The sequence below is a fragment of the Salvelinus sp. IW2-2015 genome, linkage group LG4q.1:29 (assembly GCF_002910315.2).
Source record: "Salvelinus sp. IW2-2015 linkage group LG4q.1:29, ASM291031v2, whole genome shotgun sequence".
Taxonomy (NCBI): domain Eukaryota; kingdom Metazoa; phylum Chordata; class Actinopteri; order Salmoniformes; family Salmonidae; genus Salvelinus; species Salvelinus sp. IW2-2015.
The window spans coordinates 21,103,108-21,129,138 of NC_036842.1; the positions used below are offsets into that span (position 1 = coordinate 21,103,108).

The 26,031-nt window shown below is 42.5% G+C and overlaps 2 long non-coding RNA genes across 4 annotated transcripts; one reads left to right on the forward strand and one right to left on the reverse strand.

Moving 5' to 3' along the window:
• Positions 1-1,580: 1,580 nt before the first annotated feature.
• On the forward strand, positions 1,581-7,120 carry LOC111961641 (uncharacterized). The gene is made up of 3 exons (XR_002877020.2): positions 1,581-1,764; positions 5,740-5,833; positions 7,038-7,120. It is a non-coding gene; the product is annotated as an uncharacterized lncRNA (long non-coding RNA).
• Positions 3,858-26,031, reverse strand: LOC111961640 (uncharacterized). Of its 3 annotated transcripts, none has more exons than XR_002877018.2 (8): positions 25,951-26,031; positions 10,396-10,769; positions 7,019-7,207; positions 6,370-6,549; positions 5,977-6,117; positions 5,747-5,875; positions 5,521-5,609; positions 3,858-5,431 (listed from the first exon to the last, which is right to left on the reverse strand). It is a non-coding gene; the product is annotated as an uncharacterized lncRNA (long non-coding RNA). The 3 variants fall into 3 exon arrangements; XR_002877017.2 differs by having other exon boundaries at positions 10,396-11,034; positions 25,951-26,025; XR_011479087.1 differs by lacking the exon at positions 25,951-26,031 and adding an exon at positions 11,859-13,916 and having other exon boundaries at positions 10,396-11,807.

The window sequence follows — 26,031 nt, forward strand, 5'->3', positions numbered from 1 at the left end:
AGTTTAAAGTTAATAGTTTTGTTTATAATAAAGAACACTTTTAATTGGCCTATACCTGTTGTTCGTGTCCCCTCATTTTTGTCACAGGCTATGAGCCGGCTTGTGACACCTGGTATTCTATTATTTGTAGTTTTTTTTCGTTGTATTCACAGGAATGTCCCTGTATTGATGTGTAATATTGTTATTATTGTTGCAATAAAAAAATTCTAAACCCAGAGGCCACAACATCGCGAGACTTCCTTGATGTGTATAGTCTACCAAAGTATGAGTCAAAGGAAATTGAACATGATGAGAGTGAGGATGAATTAACTGCGGTGGCAGGTGCAACGAAGAAACAGAGTTTGAACCTCATCCTGCTGGTGATAAATATGTTTTTTACCCAGTGGGAGTGCGATTTTTGAAGAGAATGGATCCTTGCCTTCTGGTTGATCCATATGTGGTGTCAAGTTGGGTGGACAAGAGGTTGGGGAATGTTGGGTCGGTGAAAGTAACTTGATGTGGAATCGTGTCGATTCTTTTGTGTTTCTGCCATCCAGAGGGAGCGTGGGCGCTGCACCATGTGGCTGGGGACAAGAACTGTGACTTGCTTTCCCCCTGGAACAGGGCACCATTGAAAGGAGTGATAACTGGAGTGGCGTTAAGTGTTGAGGAGGGTCAACTGAAGTTGAAGATTCCTGATTTGCAACGCCCCCTTTTTGGTGCGATGCAGACCTGGTGGAGATCGTTGTGAAATAGAGAATACACTTTCTGTACTACTGAGTTTTGATGCAGAGTTTTTACCACAAAGTCTAGTTAGTGTGCTAGTTATCCCGTGAGGGCTTTAGTTGTCAAGCTTATGGTAATGTAGTAGCAGTGTGTAGGAGGGAGATTCCTAGATGTGAGAAGTATGCAGGATGACATGAGACAAATGAATGTGTAGTATCAGTGGAAAAGTTGTGAGTGTAAACTGCAGGGGTACCCATGGTGCTGGAGATCAGAGGTGTCCGTTGAAAGGCAGGTTGAGGTTGCCAGGATCAGAGTAGCGCAGAAAGTGTCGTATGATGAGGCAGTGAAGCGAGTAGTAGAGAAAGATAGGTCCAGGGTGAGGGATCCTATAAGAATCCCTGTGAGTAGGACAAGTTTAATAAAGAGTGATATAAATAACACGTGCTTCAGTAAGGTTTTTTGTTTTTGCGTTCATGGCCATTGTCAACTGTACCACAGGAATGGAATGTAAATCACAGAGGACAGATTTTGTGGTGGCAACTGCAGAGAAGTGCTTGGGTGTACAATAGTTTACTGCAGAAGCGTTACAAGGTGTTTTGAACAATAGTGTCCTGTCCTCCCAGGCTGCTGGCCTGTGTAGGATCAGATGGGGCCAAAGTAGTGGAATAATGATTGAGGTTTTAATGGATGTAGGGTTAGTTGGTAGGGCATTTTTATTTTCACAAATTGTAATGAAATCATATTCCAGAATAGTAGGCTGATACACAGCCAATACAGTAGGTGACAGCATGCACCTATAACATTTGTTTGCGCACTGCCATAATACCAAAGAAGAAGAAGTATGAGTCATAATACCCATAAAACCTAGCGGTCAAACACGGAAATGGTTCTAATAAATTTCCACCATTCATTTGATCCATTGTGGATTTTAGAAACCCTGCAAATAAGAACTGTGTTTCGTGTAGGCTTATCATTCAGAACTATAAATGAATGTCTTAAGCGTCACATCACTCACCAGGGCCATGATGATCTGAACTAGACTGCCGTATCGAGGCAAAGGTAAGAATCTCTGGATTAACTATCTAATGTTAACAAAATGTTGTAATTAATCAATTGGCTGAAGTTGTTTAAATTAACAATTATGTGAACTGTCTTGGGCAAGTTTTAAATGTACACTTATCTAGCTAGCTCATAGTTAGTTAGTTAGCAACATTAGCCGAGCTAGATGGCTAAATTAGCTGTGTATTTGCCTAGTTATTTAAATGCATGAGCAATTCATAAAAACGAGTTTAGCTTTCTTTGTCTTTTACAAGCCAACAGCCTAGCTAGCTAGTTAACTTAGATGGTGACGCTAGGGCTAGGCGTTCTTGATAATGTTTGTTTGGAATGAAGGTGAAGAAGAGAACCAAACGAAGCTCCCCTCTGTTCTATTAGCAAATGTCTAGTCACTCGAAAATAAAATGGATGAGCTTAGTTCAAGGGTCTCCTATCGTAGAGACTTGAAAAGCTGCTATATTACATGTCTTACTGAAATGTGGCTGGAATTTGAAGCTATGCACGTAGTACTCGTGGATTCTCCATGCAGGATCAGACAGCGGCTTCAGGGAAATCAAAAGGTGTTTTTTCATAAATAACAACTTGTGTGCTGCTTCAAGTATGAAGGAAATCTCAAACGTTTGCTCACCTGATACAGAATACCTCATGGTAAGCTGTAGACCCTTTTATCTACCAAAAGAGTTCTCATCCGTAATGATCACTGCTGTCTATATTCCTCCACATGCCAACACCACTCTGGTAATCAATGAACTGTATGGGGCCATAAACAAACAAGAAACCACTCAGTGGAGACTTTAAAGCAGGTTGACTTAAAACCGTCATACCTCACTTCTACCAACCCGTCTCCTGCACCACAAAGTGCGCTAAAACTCTAGACCACGTTTATTTTACCCGCAGAAACACATACGAGGCCCATCCCTCATCCTCCATTTGGCAAATTTGACCATGACTCCATCCTCCTGCTTCCTGTTTTTTTTATGCTCAAACAGCAGTGTAAAAGAGGTGTGTGTGGGGGGGGGGGGGCAATGCAAATAGTCTGGGTAGCCATTTGATTAGATGTTCAGGAGTCTGTGATGCCTTAGACCAGCTCACTTAAGAGTGAGGGATGATGAATATGTGTAGGAGGGTGGGAGAGAATGGGTATGTGGATGCATAGGGTATAAGTTTGGCTAGAATGGATGAGTAAGTCTGGGTGTAAGTGTGTCTGAGCGGTAGGGAGGGTGGGACAAATGGGAGGGTGGGACAAGCTTGGGTGGGTATGGATGGGAGGTAAGGACAAGCTTGGCTTGGGGGAGAACTGGGAGGGGGAGGTGGAGAGGGATGGGTTTGGCTTGTGAGAGGGAGAAGAGAGATTTATTTATTTTTGTGCTGTAAAATGAATAAGAGTTCTGGACAGATTAAGAGAGGATGTCGAGTCATGATTATTCCTTGTTTGTCATGATAGCTAAGATTCAACGGTGGTTATTGGTGAGCGTGAAGAGGGGCTCTATCCGAGGGATTGGGACGGGATGACTGGGAGGGCATCAGACACTTTCACAAAATGAATGTGAAAAAAATAAAATAATGGCAATAGGAAAAATAATAACTAATGATCTACAGCAATCCTTTAAGTAGACCACAAAATAGGATGCTTAATAAATGACAACAAACAACAAATATATAAGGATAACTTTATCCCATTACTCAACAATATGAAAGCAGATCTAATTAAATGGAACAATCTTCCCATACATCTTACAAGTAGAATAAACCTTTTCAGAATGAAATGGCTCCTAAAGTTTTTATATTTATTCTCGCTAATCAATCAATCAAGTTTATTTTATATAGCCCTTCGTACATCAGCTAATATCTCGAAGTGCTGTACAGAAACCCAGCCTAACCCAGCCTAAAACCCCAAACAGCAAGCAATGCAGGTGTAGAAGCTAATACCAATTACCCCACCTTTTCATGTGTCTGTTTTCAAAGGATAAACCTAAGAACATTAACAATTTCAATGAAACATATTCTACAAGAACCAATATCACTCCCTTAAAACACAACCCTATGGAACCATCCGTGGACAGCTTTTCAGAAACCGTAAATTGGCATAGAAACCGTAAATTAATAGGACATTTATTTATTTCCATGACAGAGTTAAAAAGCTATTTTGGACTGACCAATGTAGATATTTTCAAATACATGTAACTTAAAATGTTCATATCACAAAATGTATATCAGAAATCTTTTGAACATCAGAGCAATCTTGAGGGAATCCTAGTTGAGTCAGAAAAGGAAATTCATGGGCCTCCTGAGTGACGCAAGGCACTGCATCGCAGTGTTGCGGCGTCACTACAGCCTTGGGTTCGATCCCAGGCTGTGTCACAACCAGCCGTGACCAGAAGTCCCATAGGGTGGCATACATTGAGCCCAGCGTCGTCCGGGTTAGGGGAGGGTTTGTCCAGGGGGGCTTTACTTGGCTCATCTCGCTCTAGCGACTCCTCGTGGCGGGCCGGGCGCCTGCAGGCTGACTTCGGTAGTCAGTTGAATGGTGTTTCCTCCAACACATTGGTGCAGCTGGCTTCCGGCTTAAGTGAACGGGTGTTAAGAAGCGCAGTTTGGCGGGTCATATTTCACACGACGCATGACTTGACCTTCGCCTCTCCCGAGCACGTTGGGGAGTTGCAGCGATGAGACAAGATCGTAATCACGAAATTGGGGAGAAAAATGGGGTACAAATTTAAAAAAGGATATTCATATTACAGGTAAAATATCCAAAACCTTGCACAGAGCCTATCCAACTGACAATATCTTAGGAAGAAAATATAAACTATTGGAGCCAAGACTTTAAAAGTACTGGTATTGGCACAAATTAAGGGAATGTTGGAACATAAATAATAAAATTACACTAAACAAAAATGTAGGCTTAATAAACGAATGTATACAATATATGATACAAGAGACAAAATTCACAAATTCTAAAGCAGAATGGTAGAGTCATGTCTTAAGTGTAAAACTAACAATGACTGAATAATCCATGTCTTCTTGGAATGCAATACAGTTCAAAACTTATGGGCAGAGTTAGAAAGTCGGCTGTCAGAAATATTACAATGTAACTTTACTTTTGATCCTTTGTATGCATATTTCAAGACATGGCATATGAGGGTGCAGTGAGATACCCGATGGGTATTTAAAAAAACACTGGAAATCAACCAGTTCTCCGTTGTTTACACAATGTAAAGGTCAAATGCTTTATTATCTAAATGTTGAAAGTGCTTGGGGGAAGGAGAGAAACAAAATGGTGCAGTTTGAGGCCATGTGGCGGAGGGTAATGTGGGGGCTGGAGATGGGGGTGTGGGCAGGTGTGATGTCGTTGATGTTTGTGTTCGTCTGTATGCAGTCGGTTTATGTGTATGTTTTGTATTGTTTGAAGAAAAAACAGCAACAGCCTGTGTGTATGTTTGTTACCTGAATGGCCCACAGTCCAAGGAGGGTAGCAGGGTCATGATAGTGTAGACCACAGGCAGTAGACTGAGGAAGAGGATGAGGAGGAGGCCCATGTAGAAGTTGTTGGATTTGGACCCTCTCATGGGGCACGTTAGTGGCCATCACGGCCCAGCACTGGTAGTACATGGACAAGAGGAGACGCAGGACGTTTATCAATACCAGCCCTGGAGCATAGAACACACCCATCCTGAAACACACACACACAGTGTCATTGCAGGGATGTGGAATATACTGCATGAGGTCTATAGTTCTGCAACCAAAATAGAGATCTCTTACCAGACCATTCCTTGGTTGAAGACCAGACCAAGAATGTTGCCACTGATGTCAAACTCGCCATACGATGGCTACAGAGGGAGTTACAAACCCTATCACAAACAGTGATTCAAACTTGTGATTCAAACAAAAATGTACAAATCTAGAATATCCCCACCAATAGACAAAATAAGACATAACTATGTAATATACTGTATCCCTTTGTAACAATGACCATTGGAGGACCTACATATGGGGCGTTGAGGTCCCAGCACCAGCAGTAGTTGAGGAACCTGACAATGACAGCCCGCGCAAAGTCACCAATCAGGATGGTCAGGTAGGTCACCTGGATGTCTGACACGGTCAGCTTCACAAACTCCTGTCACATGATGAACAACACACACGCTTTACAAAGGTACAGTACATACAACACAAACAATGAACATACCAGAGATGAGGATATCAGTAAGGTTCCATTACTATGCCAACGGCGGTCTCCCAGCATGGCCCCCTGATGACATCAGAGTGGTCGTGGGGGGTGGGGTGGCATCCGTGTAGTTGTTGCGGAGGGTGAAGTTAGTATTCCTTCTGGGCCCAGATGGACGCATTCCTAATGGACACCTCAAGTTGAGTGGAAGGAAGCCATCAAATCACAGGTCATTATTACTATGCGCTACCCTTTCACCCCAATGACAATGCATCGCTATGAGGAATATCAGTCCCATCCCATTATAAAACCTTATCCTTTTCTTTTACTCTTTCATATTATCCCAAAAAGGAATAAACATTCTGTAATCCAGCTCTTAATATTAATTTAAGATAAACAAGAGGTCTGGTAGTAGCCTGAAGCAGCCAGAGGCAGCCTTACAGTACCTTATTTTTGACCTCATCAAATAGGGTGAATAGGAAGGTGTAGAGGTTTCCCAGAAAGAGGGCAAAGATGCGCCCCAGCTGCCATTTGAGGGTGATCTGGGGGTGGTACTCCTACAGCTCAGCGATTGTCTCAAACAGGGGAGGACACACCAGGCCCAACAGGGACATGATGAGCTCCAACTACACAGAGGAACCATGGCAGGAATCATACCATCTCCCCACTACACCACCACTTTACACAACACCATATGATACAAAATATGTCAGTGATGAAAGAGAGGGAAGTTTGTTTAGTCAGTAATGAATGAGATAAAAAAGAAGGCTGCACTATTACAGATGTAGGATATTAATTTGAGCCAGTTTGCTACAACAGGAAAATAATCCTGCATCAACAGGAAACATTATGTGGATGAAAATTAATGGCCATTTTTGTAGGGGTTGATACGTTTTGTGTAAGGGAAAATGAAGTCTGAAATTTCGAAGTGGAAATTACAAACTTCTGAAGCCTTTTTAAACATCCTGCAACAGGTGATCAAATTAAGATCCTACATCTATATAACATAATATCACTATACATTTTTTCAAAAAATAAACATTCTATTGGTTTGAAAGAATGTACTTGACATCAACGCCATTCTCCAAGCATTACCTCGTTTTTCTTGTACCAGCTCAGATCGTCCCTGTTGGCAAACTCCTGGAACCTCTTCACCACAGAGAAGATGAGCTAGCCACTTCCCTCCAGGCAGCAGATGATCATGACATTGGCCAGCACACGCAGGAACCTCCTCAGGTGGATGTTCTCATCCTTCTGGTTCTCCTGCTCATCCACGATGGACTGCTGCTCTCAGACAGAGACAGACAGACAGACAGTTAGCTCATGGACCACAATATGGTCTATACTTGGCATGTAGGTTTCTCACTTATGGGTGGGAATACAGTGCCTTCAGAAAGTATTCATAACCCTTGACTTATTCCACATTTTGTTCCGTTACAGCCTTAATTCAAAATGGATGACTTTTTTTTCTACACCTATCTACACACAATACTCCATAATGACGAAGGGAAAATATGTTTTTAGACATTTTGGCAAATATATTTAAAATTAAATATGTAATTTACATAAATATTCACACCCCTGAGCCAATACTTTGTAGAAGCCCTTTGGCAGCTATTATAGCTGTAAGTCTTTCTGGGCAAGACTCTAAGACCTTTCCACACCTGAATTGTGCAACATTTGCCCATTTTATCTTTTCAAAATTCTTCAAGCTCCGTCAAACTGGTTGTTAGACAACCATTTTCCGGTCTTGCCATAGATTTTCAAGTAGATTTAAGTCAAAACTGTAACTCGGCCACATTTACCGTCCTAGTAAGAAATTCCAGTGTAGATTTGGCCATGTGTTTTAGGTTATTGTCCTGCTGAAAGGTGAATTAATCTCCCAGTGTCTGGTGGAAACAGACTGAACCAGGTTTTCCTCTAGGATTTTGCCTGTGCTTTGCTCCAGTCCGTTTATTTGTATCCTGAAAAACTCCCCAGTCCTTAACTATTACAAGCGTACCCATAACATGATGCAGCCACCACTATGCTTGAAATATGGAGAGTGGTACTCAGTAATGTGTGGTATTGAATTTGCCCCAAACATAACACTTTGTACTCAGGACAAAAAGTTTATTGCTTTGCCACTTTTTTTTGCAGTATTATTTTAGTGCTTTGTTGCAAACAGGATGCATGTTGTGGAATATTTTTATTCTGTATAGGCTTACTTCTTTTCACTCTGTCAATTAGGTTAGTATTGTGGAGTAATGACAATGTTGTTGATCCATCCTCAGTTTTCTCCTATCACTGCAATTAAACTCGGTAACTGTTTTAAAGTCACCATTGGCCTCATGGTGAAATCGCTGAGCTGTTTCCTTCCTCTCCGGCAACTGAGTTAGGACTGACGCTTGTATCTTTGTAGTGACTGGGTGTATTGATACACCATCCAAAGTGTAACTAATAACTTGCTCAAAGGGATCACCATCCTCTAAGGGATATTCAATGTCTGTTTGTTTGTTTACCTATCTACCAATTGGTGCCCTTCTTTACGAGGCATTGGAAAACCTCCCTGCGGTCTTTGTGGTTAAATCTGTGTTTGAAATTCACTGCTCGACTGAGGGAGCTTACAGATAATTGTATGTGCATTTTTACTCCTAAACTTATTTAGGCTTGCCATAACAAATGGGTTGAACACTTATTGACTCATTTCAGTTTTCATTTTTAATTAATTTGTAAACTTTTAGAAAAACATAATTCCTCTTTGACATTATCAGGTATTGTGTGTAGGACAGTGACCAAAAAATCTAAATTTAATCCATTTTAAATTCAGGCTGTATCCTATTTTAGCAAATACCAGAGGTGTGGACTTGAGTCACATGACTTGGACTATAGTCACAAATATGATGACTTGCAACTCGACTTTGACTTTAACACCAATAACTTGTGACTTGACTTGGACTTGATACCCTCCCCAAGCCCAAATATAAAAAATGATGCTATTAAAAAAGTGTGCAGCGCATCAACTCTTCATTTTACGGATTACAGTTTGAATCGGACAGCAACCAATCAAATTGTGCCAGCTGAGAAAAAGTTGTGCGTGGCAGTGCAGAGGAACGTCGGCGGGTGAATTCAGATGGAGCCCTTGGAAAGATGATACCCAAAATTATCATTTTCGGATAAAAGGCGACGCTGTATCAACAAAAAACTGATTGCAACTTGCAAAACATGCTGGAAGAAAAGAGGCGCAAGAATTTCCAACTTTGTTCAACATTTGAAGCTGCACAAAGAATGGTAAGTCGTGGCTAATATAGCCGACAGCTATATATTTTATTACTTTACTGGTGTATCATGTAGGATAAAGTAACTGTCACGTCCTGACCATAGAGAGTCCTTATTTTCTATGGTAGAGTATGTCAGGGCGTGACTGGGGGGTTAGTCTATTTTATTATTTCTATGTGGGGTTCTAGGTTTGTTTTTCTATGTTGGTGATTGTGTATGATTCCCAATTAGAGGCAGCTGGTAATCGTTGTCTCTAATTGGGGATCATATTTAGGTAGCTTTTTTCCACCTTGGTTTATGGGATATTGTTTTGAGTTATTGCACGTAGCATCTCTGTAGTCACGGTTCGTTGTTAGTTTATTGTATTTTTGTCTTTGCTAAGTTTCACTTTCTAATAAATAATGTGGAACTCAACATCCGCTGCGCCTTGGTCCGACATTTATTCCAGCGAACGTGACAGGAACGTTAAATCAATGAACCTCCACACAGTCAGTCAGTGCGGGAACTTGATCATTGCACCCAAGATTGAGCTACAACTGGCTAGCCAGTTGGTAGCCTAAATCCTGCCTGATGTTACTGCTGTTCCTAAAACCATTGACATACGTTAGCCTACTGTAACCACACAGAGTGTGTGTGTGTGTCTGTTAAGGTTGGGCGATTGTGTACAAGCCTACTTCGCCCGATTGCGCCCCATAGCGATCCTCAATAGTCGATCACTATTGGGGGGGGGGGGGGGGGTCTTTCTCATGGCTACCCATGTATTTCCATGGAAATATAACGTTTATTTGGAAAGCAATAAATATATAGATATTTTAAAAGCATTCATAATTTGCGTAAACGTAATATACTATTATACTATTAATATACTATTAATATACTATTATACTAATATACTATTAAAATATGAAATGGTATTACACTTGGTGAAGAGCACATTATGACTTTAGGACTCGAAACTCAAAGTTTAGGACTTGAGACTTGACTTGATACTTGATGGTCTTGACTTGACTCGGACTTGACTGTCTTGACTTGGGACTTACTTGTGTGACTAGTAAAACAATGACTTGGTCCCACCTCTGGCAAATACTGTATAATACACTTAAATAATGTATTTGACCCATTACTTTGATTCCTGTGCTGTGTAGTATTACGTTTAGAATCTTCTCTAAGGTCATCACACTATCGCTTGGGGTCCTGATTTCCATCCAAGATACCTGCTCTCTTCTTTTTCTTCTTCTTTTCCTTCTCATCTTCCTTCTCCTTTCCTTTGCCCTTCCCCTTGGTGTATCCTTTCTTAACTTTGGTCTCCTCTTCTTTCCCTTGTTCCCCTTCTCACCATCACTGTCCTGGGCCTTTCCTCCTTTCTTTTTGTTTGTTGCTCCTCCTCGTCTCCTCTTGGGGGCATTATCCTCACTGTAATCGTCGCCGTCACGTGACTTAGTGGCCTTCTTCTCATTGGCTCCTCTGCGGTTTCTGGGAGCCTCCTTTTCATCATCCTCATCCTCGCTGGCTGGCTTTTTGACCCTGCTGCGGGCTCCTCCTCTATCAGCCGCCGGTCTTCTGTTCCCACCCCTTCGACTGGTGTCGTCTGTATATACACACACACACAAACACACAACAGCTTAAACACACAAGCAAAAATATACACTTTCAGCATGTAAAAACCCCCACTAATACAGTTAGAGCTGAAGCTTTTAAAAATATCAGTTCAATTCTAACAACCAGTGTCAATAGTTGTCTGCCTTATTCACAGAGAAAGACACAACTATAAGCTCCGTGTTATACGGGTAGGGTGAGAACTCATCTCCACTTACCTTCACTGTTACTCACATCCCCGTCAATCTCGGTTCCAACTGAATGACAACACAAACAAATACATTTCCACCACTCATTCAGACATCTCTTAGCTGACCAAAATCACCCAAAATGTATCTAAACTCAGCACAAAAAGAAACGTCCTCTCACTGTCAACTGCGTTTATTTTCAGCGACTTAACATGTGTAAATATGAACATAACAAGATTCAACAACTGAGACATAAACTGAACAAGTTCCACAGACATGTGACTAACAGAAATTGAATAATGTGTCCCTGAACAAAGGGGGGGTCAAAATCATAAGTAACAGTCAGTATCTGGTGTGGCCAACAGCTGCATTAAGTACTGCAGTGCATCTCCTCCTCATGGACTGCACCAGATTTGACAGTTCTTGCTGTGAGATGTTACCCCACTCTTCCACCAAGGCACCTGCAAGTTCCCGGACATTTCTGGGGGGAATGGCCCTAGCCCTCACCCTCCAATCCAACAGGCCCAGGACTTGCTCAATGGGATCTCAATCCGGGCTCTTCGCTGGCCATGGCAGAACACTGACATTCCTGTCTTGCAGGAAATCACGCACAGAACAAGCAGTATGGCTGGTGGCATTGTCATGCCTGCAGGAAGGGTACCGCATGAGGGAGGAGGATGTCTTCCCTGTAATGCACAGCGTTAAGGTTGCCAGCAATGACAACAAGCTCAGTCCGATGATGCTGTGACACACCGCCCCAGACCATTTTTTTATTTTTTTTATTTCACCTTTATTTAACCAGGTAGGCTAGTTGAGAACAAGTTCTCATTTGCAACTGCGACCTGGCCAAGATAAAGCATAGCAGTGTGAACAGACAACACAGNAACTGCGACCTGGCCAAGATAAAGCATAGCAGTGTGAACAGACAACACAGAGTTACACATGGAGTAAACAATAAACAAGTCAATAACATGGTAGAAAAAAAGAGAATCTATATACAATGTGTGCAAAAGGCATGAGGTAGGCAATAAATCGAATAATTACAATTTAGCAGATTAACACTGGAGTGATAAATCATCAGATGATCATGTGCAAGAAGAGATATTGGTACTGGTGTGCCCATGACGGACACTCCACCTCAAAATCGATCCCGCTCCAGAGTACAGGCCTCGGTGTAACGCTCATTCCTTCAACGATAAACGCGAATCCGACCATCACCCCTGGTGAGACAAAACCGCGACTCGTCAGTGAAGAGCACTTTTTGACAGTCCTGTCTGTGCCAGCGACGGTAGATCTGTGTCCATAGGCGACGTTGTTGCCGGTGATGTCTGGTGAGGACCTGCCTTACAACAGGCCTACAAGCCCTCAGTCCAGCCTCTCAGCTTACTGCGGACAGTCTGAGGACTGGTGGAGGGATTGTGCGTTCCTGTTGTAACTCGAGCAGTTGTTGTTGCCATCCTGTACCTGTCCCGCAGGTGTGATGTTCGGATGTACCGATCCTGTGCAGGTGTTGTTACACGTGGTCTGCCACTGCGAGGACGATCAGCTGTCCGTCCTGTCTCCCTGTAGTGCCGCTTAGGCGTCTTAACGACCGTTCCACAGGTGCATGTTCATTAATTGTTTATGGTTCGTTGAACAAGCATGGGAAACAGTGTTTAAACCCTTTACAATGAAGATCTGTGAAGTTATTTGGATTTTTACGAATTATCTTTGAAAGACAGGGTCCTGAAAAGGGGACGTTTCTTTTTTTGCTGAGTTTACACGGATTTTAGCATTTAATAATAATTAGGTGGGTGCTTACATTTGTCCTATTTCACAAGTGTGTATTATACACGTAAATGCGAAATTTGTTGTTTGCATATCCTACTCCCCCTGAGAGACCCTCGGAGATTGGGGTGACGGCCAGAGATCAGCCATTACTGACGGCGACCATGGAGCAGTCTGGGTTAAGTGCCTTGCTCAAGGGCACATCAACAGATGTTTCACCTATTCGGCTCTGGGATTTGAACCAGCATCCTTTCTGTTACTAGCCCCTTGCTCAACCGGTAAGATACCTGTCATCCATTTGCATCCCATATAAGGCTTTAATTCACCTCAAAGCCAGAGCATTAAAACATTTACCACTGACATTCTGAATCTCAACTCACCATCCTCCATCATCGCTGCTACATCACTCTTCATAGGCATGGTGATGTGAAGGTACTTTACTCTCTCTTCTTCCTTGGCTATGCTCTGTAACTGTGGAATGAACGCACCGACACCTCCTCAGGTGCACAGAGCCAGAGCTATACCTGGACCGGTACCCTCCTCGAGTAACTAACTCCCCGTCACTATGACAACTACAGTATGTGACCTGCCTTCATAGGTATTATAACCGAGACAAATGAGTTTCTGGAAACAAAAACACAATGAGCATCAATGTCAATCCTTGCTGGATGACATCAGGGAGTGGGAAACTTTATCACAACTTCAAAAAAGGCTTCAAATTAAATTTTATTGGTCACATACACATGGTCAGCAGATGTTAATGCAAGTGTAGCGAAATGCTTGTGCTTCTAGTTCCGGCAGTGCAGTAATATCTAACAAGTAATCTAGCAATTCCACAACAACTACCTAATACATACAAATCTAAGTAAAGGAATGGAATAAGAATACAGTTGAAGGCGGAAGTTTACATACACTTAGGTTGGAGTCATTAAAACTCGTTTTTCAACTACTCCACAAATTTCTTGTTAACAAACTATAGTTTTGGCAAGTCGGTTAGGACATCTATGTTGTGCATGACACAAGTCATTTTTCTAACAATTGTTTACAGATTATTTCACTTATAATTCACTGTATGGCAATTCCAGTGGGTCAGAAGTTTACATACACTAAGTTGACTGAGCCTTTAAACGGCTTGGAAAATTCCAGAAAATGATGTCATGGCTTTAGAAGCTTCTGATAGGCTAATTGACCATGATTTGAGTAAATTGGAGGTGTACCTGTGGATGTATTTCAAGGCCTACCTTCAAACTCAGTGCCTCTTTGCTTGACATCATGGAAAATCCGAAAGAATCAGCCAAGACCTCAGAAAAAAAAATATAGACCTCCACAAGTCTGGTTCATCCTTGGAGCAATTTTCAAATGCCTGAAGGACCACGTTCATCTGTACAAACAATAGTATACAATTATTAAACGCCATGGGACCACGCAGCCGTCATACCGCTCAGGAAGGAGACACGTTCTGTCTCCTAGAGATGAACGTATTTTGGTGCGAAAAGTGTAAATCAATCCCAGAACAACAGCAAAGGACCTTGTGAAGATGCTGGAGGAACACAGGTACAAAAGTATCTATATCCACAGTAAAACAAGTCCTATATCGACATAACCTGAAAGGCCGCTTAGCAAGGAAGAAGCCACTGCTCCAAAACCACCATAAAAAAGCCAGACTACGGTTTGCAACTGCACATGGACGAATCATACCTTTTTGAGAAATGTCCTCTGGTCTGATAAACAAAAATAGAACTGTTTTGCCATAATGACCATCGTTATGTTTGGAGAAAAAGGTGGCTTACAAGCCGAAGAACATCATGCCACCGTGAAGCACGGGGGTGGCAGCATCATGTTGTGGGGGTGCTTTGCTGCAGGAGGGACTGGTGCACTTCACAAAATAGATGGCATCATGAGGATGGAATATTATGTGGATATATTGAAGCAACATCTCAAGACATCAGTCAGGAAGTTAAAGCTTGGTCGCAAACGGGTCTTCCAAATGCACAATGACCCCAAGCATACTTCCAAATTTGTGGAAAAATGGCTTCAGGACAACAAAGTCAAGGTATTGGAGTCGCCATCACAAAGCCCTGACCTCAATCCTATAGAACATTTGTGGGTAGAACTGAAAAAGCGTGTGCGATCAAGGAGGCCTACAAACCTGACTCACTTACACCAGCTCTGTCAGGAGGAATGGGCCAAAATTCACCCAACTTATTGTGGGAAGCTTATGGATGAGCGATGACCGAGCGGCATAGGCAAGACGCAATAGATGGTATAGAATACAGTATATACATATGAGATGAGTAATGCAAGATATGTAAACATTTTTAAAGCGGCATTATTAAAGTGACTAGTGATCCATTTATTAAAGTGGCCTATGATGTTGAGTCTGTATTTAGGCAGCAGCCTCTCTGTGTTAGTGATGGCTGTTTAACAGTCTCTCGGTCCCAGCTTTGATGCACCTATACTGACCTCGCTTTCTGGATGGTAGTGTCTCGGGTGATTGTTGTCCTGCCATCTTTTGGCCTTCCTGTGAGATCGAGTGCTGTAGGTGTCCTGGAGGGCAGGTAGTTTGCACCCGGTGATGCGTTGTGCAGACCGCACCATACTCTGGAGAACCTTGCGGTTGTGGGCGGTGCAATTTCCGTATCAGGTGGTGATACAGACCTACAGGATGCTCTCAATTGTGCATCTGTAAAAGTTTGTGGGTTTTAGGGGACAAGCCAAATTTCTTCAGCTTCCTGAGGTTGAAGAGGTGCTGTTGCGCCTTCTTCGCAACACTGTCTGTGTGGGTGGACCATTTTAGTTTGTCCGTGATGTGTACGCCAAGGAACGTAACTTTCAACCTTCTCCACTGCTGATCCATCGATGTGGGTAAGGGGGTGCCCCCTCTCTTGTTTCCTGAAGTCCATGATCATCTCCTTTGCTTTTTTCAAACTTCCTGTCCAAAAATGATGCAGAAAAATTCATCCATGCTTTTGTTACTTCTAGTTTAGACTACTGCAATGCTCTACTTTCCGGCTACCCGGATAAAGCACTAAATAAACTTCAGTTTGTGCTAAATATGACTGCTAGAATCCTGACTAGAACCAAAATATTTTATCATATTACTCCAGTGCTAGCCTCCCTACACTGGCTTCCTGTTAAGGCATGGGCTGATTTCAAGGTTTTACTGCTAACCTACAAAGCATTACATGGGCTTGCTCCTACCTATCTTTCCGATTTGGTCCTGCCATACATACCTACACGTACGCTACGGTCACAAGACGCAGGCCTCCTAATTGTCCCTAGAATTTCTAAGCAAACAGCTGGAGGCAGGGCTTTCTCCTATAGAGCTCCATTTTCATGGAACGGTCTGCCTACCCATGTGAGAGACGCAGACTCGGTCTCAACCTTTAAGTCTTTACTGAAGACTCATCTCTTCAGTAGGTCATATGATTGAGTGTAGTCTGGCCCAGGGGTGTGAAGGTGAACGGAATGGCTCTGGAGCAACGAACCGCCCTTGCTGTCTCTGCCTGGCCGGTTCCCCTCTCTCCACTGGGATTCTCTGCCTCTAACCCTATTACAGGGGCTGAGTCACTGGCTTACTGGTGCTCTTCCATGCCGTCCCTAGGAGGGGTGCGTCACTTGAGTGGGTTGAGTCGCTGACGTGGTCTTCCTGTCTGGGTTGGCGCCCCCCCTTGGGTTGTGCTGTGGCGAAGATCTTTGTGGGCTATACTCGGTCTTGTCTCAGGATGGTAAGTTGGTGGTTGAAGCTATCCCTTTAGTGCTGTGGGGGCTGTGCTTTGGCAAAGTGGGTGGGGTTATATCCTGCCTGTTTGGCCCTGTCCGGGGGTATCATCAGATGGGGCCACAGTGTCTCCTGACCCCTCCTGTCTCAGCCTCCAGTATTTATGCTGCAGTAGTTTGTGTCGGGGGGCTAGGGTCAGTCTGTTGTATCTGGAGTATATCTCCTGTCTTATCCGGTGGCCTAAGACCATGCCTCAGGACTACCTGGCATGATGACTCCTTGCTGTCCCCAGTCCACCTGGCCGTGCTGCTGTTCCAGTTTCAACTGTTCTGCCTGCGGCTATGGAACCCTGACCTGTTCACCGGAYGTGCTACCTGTCCCAGACCTGCTGTTTTCAACTCTCTAGAGACAGCAGGAGCGGTAGAGATACTCTBAATGATCGGCTATGAAAAGCCAACTGACATTTACTCCTGAGGTGCTGACYTGYTGCACCCTCGACAACTACTGTGATTATTATTATTTGACCATGCTGGTCATTTATGAACATTTGAACATCTTGGCCATGTTCTGTTATAATCTCCACCCGGCACAGCCAGAAGAGGACTGGCCACCCCTCATAGCCTGGTTCCTCTCTAGGTTTCTTCCTAGGTTGTGGCTTTTCTAGGGAGTTTTTCCTAGCCACCGTGCTTCTACACCTGCATTGCTTGCTGTTTGGGGATTTAGGCTGGGTTTCTGTACAGCACTTTGATATATCAACTGATGTAAGAAGGGCTATATAAATACATTTGATTTGATTTGATGTTGAGTGAAGTTGTTTTCCAGACACCACACTCCGAGTGCCCTCACCTCCTCCCTGTAGGCTGTCTCATCGTTGTTGGTAATCAAGCCCACTACTGTTGTGTCGTCTGCAAACTTGATGATTGAGTTGGAGCCATGCATGGCCACGCAGTCATGGGTGAACAGGGAGTACAGGAGGGGGCTGAGCACGCACCCTTGTGGGGCCCCAGTGTTGAGGAGATGTTATTTCCTACCTTCACCACCTGGGGGCGGCCTGTCAGAATATTCAGGACCCAATTGCACAGGGCGGGGTTGAGTCCCAGGGCCTCAAGCTTAATGATGAGCTTGGAGGGTACTATAGTGTTGAATGCTGAGCTATGGTCGATGAACAGCATTCTTACATAGATATTCCTCTTGTCCAGATGGGATAGGGCAATGTGCAGTGTGATGGCGATTGCATCGTCTGTGGACCTATTGGGGCGGTAAGCAAATTGAAGTGGGTCTAGGGTGGCAGGTAAGGTGGAGGTGATATGATACTTGACTAGTCTCTCAAAGCACTTCATGAAGACAGAAGTGAGTGCTATGGGAATATAGTCATTTAGTTCAGTTATCTTTGCATTCTTGGATACAGGAACAATGGTGGACATCTTGAAGCATGTGGGGACAGCAGACTGAGATAGGGAGCAATTGAATATGTCCGTAAACACACCAGCCAGCTGGTCTGCGCATGCTCTGAGGACGTGGTTTTGAATGCCGTCTGGGCCGGCAGCCTTGCGAGGGTTGACACGTTTAAATGTCTTACTTTCGGCCACGGAGAAGGGGAGGGGGAGGCCCATAATCCATGGTAGCGGGCCGTGTCGGTGGCACTGTATTATCCTCAAAGAGGGTAAAGAAGGTGTTTTAGAATGGTCTGGTGGTAGTTTTCTGAACTACACCCATGATAACCCCTAGAGATAACCAGGAACCATTTCATAGGACAGTCTCTGTGTCAGACAGAAGGGAGTGGACCCTTCTCTGTAGTCCACATATCAGAAAACGGTTCTTCTCACAAAAACATCTGTAAAGCCCGAACGGTTTAATAAACGGGTTAACTGACAATGTCACAAACGATGCGCAGGCTTCAATGGAGCAAAAGTCCATGTTGTTATGATTCTGGATGGCCAAATAGCTAGCAACAATAACAAGAAGCTGCCCTGTGGGGAATCGTAGGTGGCTCGTTTCAGCTAGTTTTACAGTGCCTTCAGAAAGTATTCCCACCCCTTGACTTCTACCACATTTTGTTGTGTTACCGCCTGAATTTTTAGATTTTTTGTCACTGGCATACACACAATACCACATCATATCAAAGTCAACTCGTGTTTTTCTAATGATAAGCTGAAATATCTTGAGTCAATAAGCATTCAACCCCTTTGTTATAGCAAACCTAAATAAGTTCAGGAGTAAAACTTTACTGAACAAATCACATAATAACATGATTTTTGAATGACTACCTGATCTTTTATGTAGTGTTGTGTTGTCTCTCTTGTCGTGATGTGTGCTTTGTCCTATATTTTTATTTAATTTATTTTGTATTTTTAATCCGAGCTCCCGTCCGAGCTTTTGCCTTTTGGTAGGCCGTCATTGTAAATAAGAATTTGTTCTTAATTGACTTGCCTAGTTAAATATAAAATAAAATCTCTATACCCCACGCACACTGAATGTACAAAACATTAGGAACACCGTCCTAATATTGAGTTACACCCCCTTTTGCCCTCAGAACAGTCTCAATTTGTCAGGGCATGGACTCTATAAGGTGTTGAAAGCGTTCACAGGGATGTTGGCCGATGTTGACTCCAATGCTTCCCATACTTGTGTCAAGTTGGCTGGATGTCCTTTAGGTGGGGGACCATTCTTGATACACAAGGGAAACTATCTAGGTAAGTCTATCTAGGTACAATTATCAGGAATAAAAATGTGCTTAACAAGTCACATATGTTTGTGTGCAATAATAGTGTTTAACATGATTTTTGAATGACTACCTCATCTCTGTACACCAAACATACAATTATCTGTACGGTCCCTCCGTCGAGCAGTGAATTTCAAACACAGATTCAACCACAAAGACCAGGAAGGTTTTCCAATGCTTCGCAAGGAAGGGCACCAATTGGTAGATGGGTAAAGAAAAGCAGATGTGAAAATATCCCTTTGAACATGGTGAAGTTATTAATTACACTTCGGAAGATGTATCAATACACCCAGTCACTGCAAAGATACAGGCACGCTTGCTAACTTAGTTGCCGGAGAGGAAGGAAACTCAGAGATTTCACTATGAGGCCAATGGTGACTTTAAAACAGTTACAGAGTTTAAAATCCTTAAGAGTCTATAGATGCGTGCATCAATGTAATAAAAAAAACGTAATAAAAAATTTAAATCGGTCAATTTAACCTTTTACAGCAGTGGGCTAAATCATGATCACACAGAGTGATTCTAGTTAATCTTAAACAAATCTACTTTGAAACAAAAGTATACACCTTACACACATGATTATGGACTTTAAAAAAAATATGACACCTGTACCATGTCAGATATAGAGTTGAAATGTATTCAATTTTGAGTTTGCATCCCAATATTACAATTTCTATACATCACAGAAGACAGAAATAAAACAAAACTGTTTCACATAGAAACACCGGATTTTCGTTGTTGATTTAAAAAAAATCTTTATTAATTGTGAAATTATGAAAAATATTCATAACATTCCACCTATGAGGCCAAAGAGTGCCCTTTTGGTCTATGACTGCAGGAAAGGCTACTCTAGAGATATCTGTCTCAATCCACCGCATCCGCCTACACCGGCCTTCCGCATCTGCGGTGTAATATGGCAGAGCTACAGCACTGTTGTCAGACCAGGAGACATCCCGAAAATCGGTCTTCTCACAAAAGTGGTTAGAATGGTTTGGCCTACAAACTAACATGACCATTCTATGGAATGGGGAGACTATCATGAACACAAGACTTTCTCCGTATTGTTCTACCACATCCACAACTGCCACGGGCCTCGTCTGAAGGTAACCTGGTACCGGTAAAAAAAATGAATGGACTTTTTGTGCCCCCAAAAAAAGGGGTTAAATATGTATCCAAAAAACACAATTATTTCCTTAGTTTTCTTATATCTCAGACACTTTATAGGACAGACACTTCAAAACATTATTCCTTATGATTTCTTTGGACTGTCTGTTTTCCATATATCAAATGTCAAAATAATTTTTTTTTATACGTAGAGGGGTCATAAAATTCCAAAATAAATAGCTAAATGATCCATGGTATGACCATCTTAAAACAATTCACAATGTTAGCTTAGTAGAACCCCTCTTTTTAGTTAATGGCTCCATACAGTTAAGATGGCGMCGGAGAAGGAGGCTGACGTTTTACATGTTCCTATACAATTGTTTTTTTTCCTTGTTTCTTTGCATTGTTTGTAAGTTATTTTTTTACTTCTTTTGTACATAATGTTGCTGCTACCATCTCTTATGACCGAAAATAACTTCTGGTCATCAGAACTGCGATTTAATCACCACGAACTGGCAGAATCCTTTTTTTCCTTTAATGAATCCGACGAGCCCGACGTGAATTACCAACTGCTTTCACGGGAACAGGCCCAGATCCCCACCATTTGCGTGAAGAGAAGGCGTAGAAAAAGAGGCCTTTTGTAAATAACAGCTGGTGCACGATATCTAAGGAAGTCTCAAGGTTTTTCTCGCCTGAGGTAGAGTATCTCATGATACGCTGTAGACCACACTATCTATCTAGAGAGTTTCATCTGTAGTTTTCGTAGCTGTCTACATACCACCACAGAAGTGTGTAAAGCCCTGAAAGAAATTGATGGGGGAAAATCCTGTGGCCCTGATGAACTAGACCCCCGCTTCCTACACCTAGCTGCAGACATCATTGCTCCCCCTTAACATGTATTTTTAACCTCACGCTTGATGTTAAGGAAATCCCCAAGTTATGGAAATCTGCTTTTGTACTGCCTCTCCTGAAAGGTTGAGATCCTTCGCTACTTGATAACTATCGACCCATATCAAAATTGTCTGTACTGTCAAAGGTACTGGAGTACTTAGTTAGTAGGCAGCTAAAGACCTACTTCCAAGAAAACAACATCTTAAATGGAATGCAATCAGGTTTTAGGTCTGGCCACAACACTGTTTCAGCAACATTGAAGGTTTTAAATGACATCCACTGTGCTCTTGATAAGAAGTTACATTGTGTGTCTGTCTTTATTGATTTGTCGAAGGCTTTTGACACCGTGGACCATGGTGTGTTAGTGCAAGGTTAAAATGTTGTGGAATTATTGGTCATGCTCAAGATTGGGTTATAAATTACCTATCAAATCGTACACAATGTGTAATGGTGGATGGCTGTAAATCTGAGTCCATAGAGCTGTGCTCAGGTGTTCCGCAAGGTTCTATTTAGGGCCCACTGTTGCTCATTTTGTATATCAACAACATTTGGGGATCTTATTGAAACAGCGGATGTCCATTTTTATGCAGATGATACTGTTCTTTATTCAAGTGGTAGTAGTTTATCTTAAGCTTTTGAAAATGCCCAAAGAGCATTTAACATCATACAACAGAATCTGTATAATTTAAAGCTGGTTCTACATTTGGGTAAAACAAAATGCATGGTATTTTCAAATGCCAGGCATGTTACAAATCATGTCATTGCTACATTGGCTGGACATAGTATAGAGCAAGTTAAGTGTACAAATATTTGGGTGTGTGGGTTGATGATAAGCTGAGCTTCACTGTGCATGTAGAGAACTTGATAAGGAAGCTCAAGATGAGAATAGGTTTTTATTACCGGCATAAGGTTTTTCTTTTGAGGCCAGGAAGGAGCTGGTACGATGTACATTACTGGCGGTTTTAGATTTGAGTGATGTTATATATATGCAGGCCTCAGCCACTACCCTGAGAGCACTTGATTCAGTGTATCATGCAACCCTCAGGTTCATTACAAATCAAAAACATCTAACACATCATTGTGATCTCTACAGCGCTGTTGGCTGGTCGTCATTGACCTTGCGTAGGCTTAAACACTGGTATACACTGATTTATAAGGCTATATTGGGTAAAATGCCATTTTATCTGTTCTTTTTTAGTCAGGTCGGTAAATAAATATCAATTACGGTCCCATTCTCATTTGCTTCTAACAGTACCAAAAATTAGAACAGGTCATGGTAGAAATAGTTTTAGTTACTTAGCTCCGTGGTCTGGAACTCTCTCCTGAACATTTTAAAATGTGATCTAGTTTCGTTGATGGAGTTTAAACACTTGATCGATGTATATATCATAGAATAGTGTAATTGTATTTAGGCCAGCTGTTTTTAGTCAAGACTTTCGTGTTTTTAACGTAAAATGTTTTTGTTGTACTGTATGTGTGTTTATAGTTTTGTTTAATGTTGTGTTAGTGTATGTAAGTTGTTTTGTCTGAAATATTGTTCCCCCTGCTGCTATTGGACCAGGTCTCTCTTGGAGAAATTTTTTTTCTCAATAAGAAAAACCTGTATAAATAAAGGTAAAAAAATAAATAAATGAAGTGCTCTGAAAGGCTGGTCATGGCTCACATCAACATCATTATCCCAGAAACTCTAGACCTACTCCAATTTGCATACCACCCAAACAGATCCACAGATGACGCAATCTCTATTGCATTCCATACTGCCCATTCCCACCTGGACAAAAGCAACACCTATGTGAGAATGCTATTCATTGACTACAGCTCAGCGTTCAACACCATAGTGCCCTCAAAGCTCATCAATAAGCTAAGGACCCTCGAACTAAACACCTCCCTCTGCAACTGGATCCTGGACTTCCTGACGGGCCACCCCCAGGTGGTAAGGGTAGGTAACAACACATCTGCCACGCTGATCCTCAACACGGGGGCTCCTCCTGTACTCCCTGTTCACTCATGACTGCACGGCCAGGCACGACTCCAACACCATCATTAAGTTTGCCGATGGCACAACAGTGGTAGACTGATCACCGACAACGACAAGACAGCCTATAGGGAGGAGGTCAGAGATCTGGCCGTGTGGTGCCAGGACAATAAAATCTCCCTCAGCGTGATGAAGACAAAGGAGATGATTGTGGACTACAGGAAAAAGAGGACCGAGCACACCCCCATTCTCATTGACGGGGCTGTAGTGGAGCAGGCTGAGAGCTTCAAGTTCCTTGGTGTCCACATCACCAACAAACTAACATGGTCCAACCACACCAAGAAAAACAAACGACAAAACCTATTCCCCCTCGGGAGACTGAAAAGATTTGGCATGGGTCCCCAGATTCTCAAAAGGTTCTACAGCTGCACCATCGAGAGCATCCTGACCAGTTGCATCACCGCCTGGTATGGCAACTGCTCGGCATCTGACCGTATGGCGCTACAGAGGGTAGTGCGAATGGCCCAGTACATCACTGGGGCCAAGCTTCCTGCCATCCAGGACCTATATAATAGGCGGTGTCAGAGGAAAGCCCATAAAATTGTCTGAGACTCCAGTCACCTTCTAGGCAGAGTTGCAAAGAAAAAGCCATATCTCAGACTGACCAATAAAAAGAAAAGATTAAGATAGGCAAAAGAACACAGACACTGGACAGAGGAACTCTGCTAAGAAGGCCAGCATCCTAGAGTCACTTCTTCACTGTTGACGTTGAGACTGGCGTTTTGTGAGTAGTATTTAATGAAGCTGCCATTTGAGGACTTGTGAGGCATCTGTTTCTCAAGCTAGACACTCTAATGTACTTGTCCTCTTGCTCAGTTGTGCACCGGGGCCTCCCACTCCTCTTTCTATTCTGGTTAGAGACAGTTTGCTCTGTTCTGTGAAGGGGAGTAGTACACAGCGTTGTACGAGATCTTCAGTTTCTTGGCAATTTATCGCATGAAATAGCCTTCATTTCTCAGAACAAGAATAGACTGACGAGTTTCAGAAGAAAGTTCTTTGTTTATGGCCGATTTGAGCCTATAATCGAACCCACAAATGCTGATGCTCCAGATACTCAACTAGTCTAAAGAAGGCCAGTGTTATTGCTTCTTCAATCAGAAAAACAGTTTTCAGGTGTGCTAACATAATTGCAAAAGGGTTTTCTAATGATCATTTAGCCTTTTAAAATGATAAACTTGGATTAGCTAACACAACGTGCCATTGGAACATAGGAGTGATGGTTGCTGATAATGGGCCTCTGTACGCCTATGTAGATATAACATAACAAATCAGCCGTTTCCAGCTATAATAGTCATTTACAACATTAACAATGTCTACATTGTATTTCTGTTAAATTTGATGTTATTTTACTGGACAAAAAATGAGCTTTTCTTTCAAAAACAAGAACATTTCTAAGTGACCGCACACTTTTGAACAGTAGTGTACATCTCCTGTGTGTGTTAATAAAGTTATTGTGTGTGTTAATAAAGTTCATGTGTGTGTCAACTCTTGCCTTATTCCCCTCTAACTGGGGGCAGTGTCAGTAGGTCACAGACAGGTCAACATGTAAAGCCAGGTCGCTCTTTTTCAATATTTAAATAAATTTCATGTTCATCAATTGAGTTCTATTTTGCTAATTGTAGGCTACTGTCTGTAAAAAAAACAACAACATGTGCACAATGATGTGCCAAATCTGTAATTTAGTGCATTATTATAGGGTAGGCTAAGCTGTCACACCATGATCTGTTTCACCTGTCCTCGTGCTTGTCTCCACCCCCTCCAGGTGTCGCTTATTTTCCCCGGTGTATTTATCCCTGTGTTTCCCATCTCTCTGTGCCAGTTCGTCTTGTTTGTCAAGTCAACCAGTGTTTTTGTTTCTTAGCTCCTGCTTTCCCAGTCGCTCTTTTCTCGCCCTCCTGGTTTTGACCCTTGCCTGTCCTGACTCTGAGCCCGCCTGCCTGACCACTCTGCCTACCCCTGACCTTGAGCCTGCCTATCATCTTGTACCATTTGGACTCTGACCTGGTTTATGAACTCTCGCCTGTACCCAACCTGCCTTTTGCCTACCCCTTTTGTCATAATAAATATCGGAGCTCAACCATCTACCTCCTGCGTCTGCATTTGGGTCTTGCATTGTGCCCTTATATAAGCATTAGAATAAGCTGCAATATTTGCAGCCATGTAGGTGATAATAGGCGCTGATCCTTCGTCAGTATAATTCTAATGTTAAGGTAAGATTTGACTGGAGAAAGCTGATCTGAGTTCAGCATTGCATTTCTTTCGATCCTATCAGTATCGACACCTGCTCCAACAACAAAGTTCTCCCTATCTGGTATTTTGGGAAATGCATGTGAGTTCTTCGGCCGTTTTAGGAACGATGCATCGTTAACACACTCGTAAGCTTAAGTTCCATCGCTATCGGGAAACCGGGCCCAGGACATTTAAACAGTTAGAGACACTCTCACTCATCTGGACACCAGACACCATGACCACACACGGACCAAGACAAACAGCCTTAAAGATTTAATGAAAGTTTAGGTTTCCTTTTCAAAGCCCATTAGGTAAAACAAACGCATTATGCACATTTTACATATTCAATGTGCTACTGATACACTACATGCAGAATATTGGAGGACTATATTGTTCATAAATAGTTTAATGAATGAGTGAGAATATAGAATATATGTAGTAACATATACAGTACACACACAAAGATATAGAACACACACCTCTGAACCTGTTCACAAAGATATAGAACACACACACCTGTTGGTCGCCATTAAATAATGGAGGGGAGCTCATCTTCCACAGCATAAACTACGGTCATCAGCCCTGTCAAGTAGAAAA